The sequence below is a fragment of the Schistocerca cancellata genome, chromosome 4, assembly GCF_023864275.1.
Source record: "Schistocerca cancellata isolate TAMUIC-IGC-003103 chromosome 4, iqSchCanc2.1, whole genome shotgun sequence".
NCBI lineage: Eukaryota > Metazoa > Arthropoda > Insecta > Orthoptera > Acrididae > Schistocerca > Schistocerca cancellata.
Genome location: NC_064629.1, coordinates 226354168 through 226363096, shown reverse-complemented (window position 1 = coordinate 226363096; position 8929 = coordinate 226354168).

The following is an 8929-nucleotide window of genomic DNA, read 5'->3' as shown; positions in this document are numbered from 1 at the left end:
ACTGAAAAATAATTAAAGAGTGTTTCTTTACGTTTGTGTATATTCTTTCTCTGAACATTAGGAATGCTCCTGTATTTCCTTCTGTCTGTTACAACACACCGTATAATTATGTCTTATAGCAGCACTAGCATTTTTCTTGCTGCTTCAACTGCATGTGAGTTCAACACATATACTGAATGCACCTCCCCCTTCTCATCTCTGTGTCCAACTTGTCCTCCCTCTGTCTGTCCATATCATCCTCCCACCTTCATCTGTCTATCTGCTCCACCTCCTCTCTCTGTCTCTTCATCTCCTCCTCCCCCTCTCTTTGTCCATTTCATCAATCCCCTCTTTCTGACCTGTCTTTCTCCCACCTCCCTCTGACCATATCCTGCTTCCCCTCTCCTGTCCCATCTCTGTCTCTCTTCTTCCTTTGCCACCTTCCAACTACCCCTCTACACTTTCCACCTGGCTCATGCATCTGTCCCTCATAACCTCTCTCTGTCCATTTCCATCTTCTCTCTCTCTCTCCATCCCCTCCTCTAGACATCCAACCTGTCCCCAGCCATGCTCATTGGCACCTGTACCCTTACAATACAATCCTGCAAGATGTCTGTCATGCAGGGTAGGCTACACATCAGGGACTTGAAACCCTTTTGTTTACCCCTGACCTACAGGCTACCATGCGATGTGGGTTGATAAAGCAGGCTGATTTGATTCCAATATGACATAACTGTCATGCAGGACAGTCTACATGTCAGGGCATGGAAAACTGTTTCTTGCACCTGACATGTAGGCTGCCCTGAAGAGCACATCGATTTGACAGACTGAAACTGTTCCCATGCAACATGCCTGTTGTGCAGCACAACCTGTATGTCATGGTCTCGCAAGGTCTGCTGTTTCTGTGCCAAATTTGGTTACAATTGATCTGGGGGTTTGGGACATCCCCAATATACACACATGCATTCTGCTCTGTGTGTGTCTATATATATAAAAGATATGCCACACACCACTAAATTATTTAATAGAATCAATCTGTTATACAATCTATGAACACTTACTCGTGTCAATTCTGCATAATCTAGTCAGTCAAACAGTACAACACTTTTCTCATTTATATTAATGATTTTATGTTTAACTGTGGCTTTGCTTAGTGATAGTGCCTTAATGGTTATACAGTACCCAAATGTATTGGCTAATTTTTGCTATGTTGAGTAAAAAGAAGTATCACCGATTATGCTGTTCATCATTTCCTTGGGTTTGAAAACCGACAATTGAAGGACTCTTCCTTTACTTTAGTTACTGAATGAACCTTCGAATTTTGCATTATATGTTTCAACTAAGACTTATACTGCACTAAGAACATAGAAAATTAAGGATTTTGTTAACGATTATTTGAGGCTTTTATCTTTTATATTGCACTTTGCTTTTTTTAATTCTTTGTCTATACTATGTAGTATATTATGAAATGTTATGCTGATAGACTTACTGTTGACATATGTAGATGTTAGTATGAGAACTGTTGTTCAGATTATGATAACTCTGCTGTTTAAACATACAAGAATGATTGTGAGTTTAGAATAGTTCAGGAAACTATTACTTATATATCATACTTCTTGGGTACCATCACCATGTGTGATGAAATGAAGTTAATTGTACATATGTATCATTTTAATTATTATATTTCTTATTCAAATGATATATCATTTGCATTGTAATTACAGTTTGTGTGACTTTCCAGTACATTTTATCACACATCAGAATTCCTCTCAAATAATTTTTATGCTATGAGTTGTACAACTTTATTCATTATGAAACCAGTTAATAGGAAGACAGGGGGTCGGAAAATGATTTTACAGTCATGATATAACTGTGAATTCAGTGTGTAATGATCATACATACATACATACATTCCGGCAAACGTGGTGATTTCGGACACCAGGGCAAATTCTGACAGTATGGCTTATTTGCTCTTTGTCACTGCATAGAAACAAAGAGTTACTTATTTGAACGTCCTTGCGCCAGTTATTTTAAGCACAAGATTGCATTTATCGCTTTCCACAAACTTTATTTTGCGTCAATTGTTTCCCTACATGAATAACTCATGAACAGTCTCAGTGTTAAAAATCCATGCATTATCGTAAAGTGGAAACTTTCTATTGTTGCACTGAGTGGGAAGTTACTGTAACCATAATTGTTGACATTCTCAGTAGCTAACAACATCGAGACAATTTCTGTACAAGTTTTTCGAATTTCTCATGCAAGGTTATAAAATAACAATGGTTTTTGTAAATCTGTATACTGTGTGGGGTAATTTCGGACAATGCCAAGAATGTATAAGAGCAGGAGAGGTGTTACAGTACAGTGTAATTATGACACGGAACCTTTAGATAAAACTGTTTGTGATATTCAGAGTGGTAAATTATCATACAGAAAAGAGTGTGATTTGTATGGTATACCTAAATCAACCCTACAAAATAAAGTGCAGGAAGTACATAAAAAAAAATGGGAGGACAGTGAGTGCTAAATAAAGAAGAAATGTTGAAGCAAGGTTTCTTGAGGACTGCACATTGGGGATTTCCCTTCACTAAATTGGATATTAGATATTTAGTTAAAGGCTACCTTGATAAATCTGGCCGAAAAGAGAAGAAATTTCATAATAATTTGCCAGGAGAAGAATGGGTGCATTTATTTCTCAAACGACAGTCAGAAGATCTTTTCGTTCGCTTAAGCAAAAATATTAAACGAGCTTGTGCAGAAGTGAATAAAGAGACTGTGAAGATGTTTTTCTCCAATATCAAGACAAAGTTGGAAAATCTCCAACCTAGAAACATGATCAACTATGAGGAAACCAACATGTCAGATGATCCAGGCAAGCAGCAGACAATTATGAAACGGAGTAGTAAGCATGCTGAAAAAGTGATGGACTCATCAAAATCTAGTGTCTCAATAAGGATGGCAGCTAGTTCTGATGGTAAACAGCTTCCTCCATACGTCCTTTACAAATCAGAGCATTTGTGGGACACATGGCAAGAAGGTGGACCACAAGGAACCCATTTCAATAGGAACAAAAGTGGATGGTTTGACCTGCCAGTATTTGAAGACTGGTTCCTTACAATTGCTTTGCCCTACTTGAAGAGGCAAAACAGGCCAACAGTCATGATTGGAGACAACTTATCCAGTCACGTGTCTTTACGTGTTATTGAAGAGTGTGAGCAGAACAATATTTCATTCATTCTCCTTCCCCTGTCCCCAATGAAGACACAATGCAAAAGGAATTTCAAATTTCGAGAATACTTCCCACACCAGTTGAGAAGAGAGGAATGTTCATTTTTCAAGAAGATGTGCTTTAGACTTGAAGACAATCATTTATTTAAAGTGTTTGCAACTTAATGTAGAATGATGAGTGAGAAAAATTATTTTGACCTTTTAGTTAAATTACTTTGTTTGTTTCTAGTATTTCAGTTAAGAACTGTAAAAATTTTTATTTACATTTTTGCAAAATAAAAACTTATCTGTAATATATAATTCATTATATCATTCCATGGGGTGACTTCGGCCACTTTATTTAACTGCCTCAGATAAATATACCTACACATACACTTTCTGGTTCTGGGATATTTTATTCGTTACACATATACCCTACTACGTCCATAACAATCAATTGAATCTAACCATATATACAAAAGTTACAATCAAAGTAATGACAAAACCGTCTGAAATCGCCCCATTTGACGGTACATACATTAATCCTTGTTCTATAGATCATGAATACGACATTTCATAATGATGTGGAACATGCCACTTTAACATAAGTTTTCTTTACACAAATTAATTAATTAAATTATTATTATTATTTTTCTTTTTTTTTTTTACAGCTACTACTCCATATCTAAGAAAACATCTATTGAGTAGAAGGAGTTGTCATTCAGAAATTCTTTTAATTTGCTTTTAAATGTTAGGTGTGTATCTGTCAGACTTTTAATACTATATGGCAAATGACCAAAGATTTTTGTGGCATCATAATTCACCCCTTTCTGTGCCAAAGTAATATTTAATCCAGAATAGTGAATATCATCCTGTATTCTGGTGTTGTAGCTCCGCACTTCACTGTTATTTTTTAATTGGGATGGGTTATTAATGACAAACTCCATAACTGAATATATGTACTGCGCAGGTACTGTGAATATCCCAAGTTCCTTAAATGAATGTTAGCAAAGTGATCTTGGGTGGGCTCCAGCTGTTACTCTGATTACATGCTTTTGTACAATGAATACTTTCTCTCTTAATGATGAATTGCCCCAAAATATGATGCCATATGAAAGCAGTGAATGAAAATAGGCATAGTAAGCTAATTTACTGATATGTTTATCACCAAAATTTGCAATAACTCTAGTAGCATAAGTAGCTGAACCTAACCGTTTCAGCAGATCATCGATGTGTTTCTTGCAATTCAATTTCTCATCAGTGCACCCACCCAGAAATTTTAAATGTTCTGCCTTAGCAACAGACTTCCGTTCATAGTTTATATTTATCAATGGTGTTATGCCATTTACTGTACAGAATTGTATATACTGTGTTTTCACAAAACTTAGTGAGAATCCATTTGCAGAGAACCACTCAATAATTTTCTGAAAGACATTTTTTTCAATTTCCTCAGCTGCTTCTTGGGTGTGATTTCTATACTTGTATATCAGCAAAAAGAGCTAGCTTTGAATCTTCATGAATATAGAGTGGCAAGTCATTAATATATAGTCCGCAGCTTGTGGTCGTGCGGTAGTGTTCTCGCTTCCCACGCCCGGGTTCGATTCCCGGCGGGGTCAGGGATTTTCTCTGCCTCGTGATGACTGCGTGTTGTGTGATGTCCTTAGGTTAGTTAGGTTTAAGTAGTTCTAAGTTCTAGGGGACTGATGACCATAGATGTTAAGTCCCATAGTGCTCAGAGCCATTAATATATATTAAGAACAATAATGGACCCAAGACTGATCCCTGTGTGACACCATTCTTGATACCTCCCCAGTTAGAGGACTCTACTGATTTTTGCAGATTATCGGTACTGATCATTTCAAACTTCTGCATTCTTCCAATTAAATATGAATTAAAGCATTTGTGCACTGTCCCACTCATACCACAACACTTCAGCTTATCTAGAAGAATTTCATGATTCACACAATCAAAAGGTTTGGCAGGTCACAAAATATCCCAATGGGTGATGTACAGTAATTCAATGCATTTAATATTTGATCAGTGAAAGGATATAAAGCGTTTTCTGTTGAAAAGCCTTTCTGAAAACCAAATTGACATATTGCTAGTACTTCATTTTTAGAAATATGTGATGCTACTCTTGAATACATTACATTTTCAAGAATTTTGGATAAAGCTGTCAGAAGTGAGATTGGGTAGTTGTTGTTAGCATCAGACCTATCCCCTTTTTATGCAATGGTTTAACAATAGTGTATTTCAGTCTGTCTGGAAAAATGCCCTGTTTCAGTGATCTACTACATATGCGGCTGAGAATTCCACTTATTTGTTAGGAACAAGCTTTTAGTACTCTGTTGGAAATACCATCAATTCCATGTGAGCTTTTACTTTTGAGTGAATTTATTATTTTCCTAATTTCAGTAGGAGAGTTGGGTTGAATTTCAATTTTATCAAATTGCATAGGTACTGCCTCTTTCATATACTGCCTTGCATTTTCTAGTGAATAGCTGGATTCTATTTTCGCTCAAACATTTAAAAATGATTATTAAAAATGTTTTCTACATCTGACTTCTTGTTAACAAACTTTTCATTCTGTTTGATAGATATACAGTTTTCCTGTGCTGTCGGTTGCCCTGTTTTCCTTTTCACAATATTCCAAATTGTTTTAATTTCATTATTGGATGTGCTAATAACAGACATAATGCACATACTTCTGTTCTTTTTAATAACTTTTCTTAATACAGTGCAGTAGTTTTTATAATGTTTCACTGTTTCGGGATCATTAGTCCTCTTAGCTATAAGATACTTTTCCCTTTTCTGTTTACAAAATGTTTTTATCCCTTTAGTAAGCCATGGCTTTTTAGATTTTTTCTTACAATTATATTTCACTGTTTTCTTAGGGAAACTGTTTTCAAATATACTCATCAAGGTATCACGAAATAGGTTAAATTTTAAATTAGCATCATGTTTCCTGTACACCTCATCCCAGTCTAACTGTTGCAAGCTTTCCCTAAAATTTTGAATTGTTAAATTGTTAGTGGGATGCACTGTTTTGGAGGACTGTTTTTCCTTACTGTATGGAACTATATCATATACTGTAACTAGCTGTGCATCATGATCAGACAGACCATTCTTAACAGGAAAAGTTGTTATTTGATTAAATTTATGTTGGTATATGAAAACGTTATGTATCAATTTGCTGCTTCCCTGTACTACCCGAGTAGAAAAATCAATAACTGATGTCAAATTGAAAGAACCAAGTAATAATTCAAGGTCAAGCTTTCTATCGGACCCTTTCAGAAAATCTACATTGAAATCCCCACAAACAATCATTCCCCTGGTAAAGCAGAAGTGTATTCTAATGTAAAGGAAGTAATTAATTATTATCCTAATTTAAACCTTAAGGTATTATTCACTAAGTATTAGAAAAGTAGGTAAGTTTTTTCTAAAGCAAGGACATTCGAAGTAAGTAATTGAAAACTTGACATATCCTCACAAAATTTTGTTGAGGATATTATTATCCCAGTCAATGAGGACCAAAAAAGTTTAAATTGGGGAATTAATTCATGTAGCCACAAATTTTTGTACTATCATAGGAAGGAATGCTCCCTCAACAATTAATCCCCTTCATACCTCCTCTGTGTTACCACAGATGATGTGTCACTGATCTCATTTGTACTAAGATTGCAGTACATGTGAGGTGCCTATTTGCTTCCACTACCCTGAGTGGAATGCATATGTTTCACAAATACAAGCAGACGGAATAACTTTACACTCACACTTTTTACCAGAACATACGCAAGCAGCCCAAAACTGCAACCCATACTGATTATCCTGTTGTCCATAATTATGGTCTTGCATTGAGAAACTCCAGTCTTTCCAAAGTGGTGTTGAGTTCAACAAATGTCAGTCCATTCTCCCATCTTCAACCTCAGCATACAGCTCCAGTACAGTTCCACGAAACAATACAAAATGCCAAAATTAGCTTTCTAATAATTTTAAATAAATTTTATATAAAAATGTTTTCATACAATATTACAGTATAAATACATGATATGTAATGTTTTGTTTTGATTTCGACTGTTTATTGATAACGCCCCTGTTTACACTGAACAATGACAGTGGTCCATCAGTGTTTTTGTTTTGATCACAGTTGTAGCTACACACAATTGGGGTATTGCCCTTTGCACTCTTTTTAAGAGCTCTGTGCTTGCTTGCACCATCTGTTACTACTGACCTGCTTCGCTAATGACTCACACTGTTAGCTGGCATTTCTTGCTATGCTCTTTAAATCTTACCTATGGAGGCTTACAATTGTGATTCAAAGATACATCAAGAGAATCTTTTAGAATGTTGCTTCAGACTTAATGCACAAACACTCATTTATCAAATTGTTGCTTCATTTCTCAGTATGTGGTTTCATTCCTTCTACATTTGAGTGTCGTTGCTACAAAATGTTCTAGTGGAACTCTATTCCTGTAATGACTGTATTTTCTACTGACTTTCATATACAAACATTATATGACTTTGTAAAATGTTAGGGCTAATTACCTTATTCTTACTTAGACTTTTATTTTACCTTCCTTTCATATTTAAAACCAGTGTGTGTTTTTTGCTCTCTGTACTTCATCTTATGTGGTGCTCTATTTAAACCTTACTTCTTACATTTATGTCTTTTATGAGATTTCCATGTCAGTGTTGTGTGTTATGTAGACAATATGTCTACTCCCTTGTACTTCATAAAATAGTTGGTGGAAACCACTTAATCCATACATACTACTTAATGGCTGACTTACACATCACCTTATGCCTTTCCTCCCTCACTCTTCACAAATGATTGGCAGACTTTCCTGTCAATTAACAACAATACTTCACCTTTCTCTCTCTACATAAATCACTGACCAGCTTTTCTGTTGTCTAGTAACCATTACTCTCACTTTATCACAAACTTTTTTGGCAGGACTATTCCTCACCTATCGGCATATCATAATTCATTACATCGGAAACCACTTCGCCATTTCAGTTTATATTAAAAAGTAGCAATATGTCTATTATGACATAATCTGTACACCATCTCAAGACAACATTTAGTCATTTTGATTTTTTGCCACTAGACTTTCTACTACTGTACACCGTCATATTCACTTACCTGGTTAAACGTCATCCTCTTCTTCTGCAGTCATCAGCTTATTTTTATGCATTATTTCATCTGTGTTGTATATAACAGCCATCATCTTGCCTTCCTATTCTTAAAATATTTTCAGACATAAGGGTTTTGTATCATTGTTGTAAATATTTAAAATTTATTTCTCTACATACTTTATAATATATTTTTTGTTATGTGCATTAATAGTGTCCTAGTGTCTTGTTGTAACTTTATATTGTGTTCTTTTGCTGGTGTATCTGTAATGCTATACTTTGTATACTCAGGCCTGTCTACATAATTCCACTATATGTCTGTTTTCTTCTTTGTTGTCACACGCTGTGTAAAAAAATTTGCTCATCTTAACCTTGATAGCAAATTTATGTTAAAGAAGACAGATGTAGTTCTGAATTAAAGAAGGGAAGAACTAACAGCAGGAAAAGTAAATGAAGTATGCTGTCAGTTAACTTATGCACCTGGTAATTGTCAATTACCGAGCAACACAAAAGAATGTTATTGCTCCCTGAAGTTAGTATTCATAATATTTTTCCATGTCACTGATTGACGTTTCATCATTTATTAATTGTTGTGGTGTGGTATTTCTGT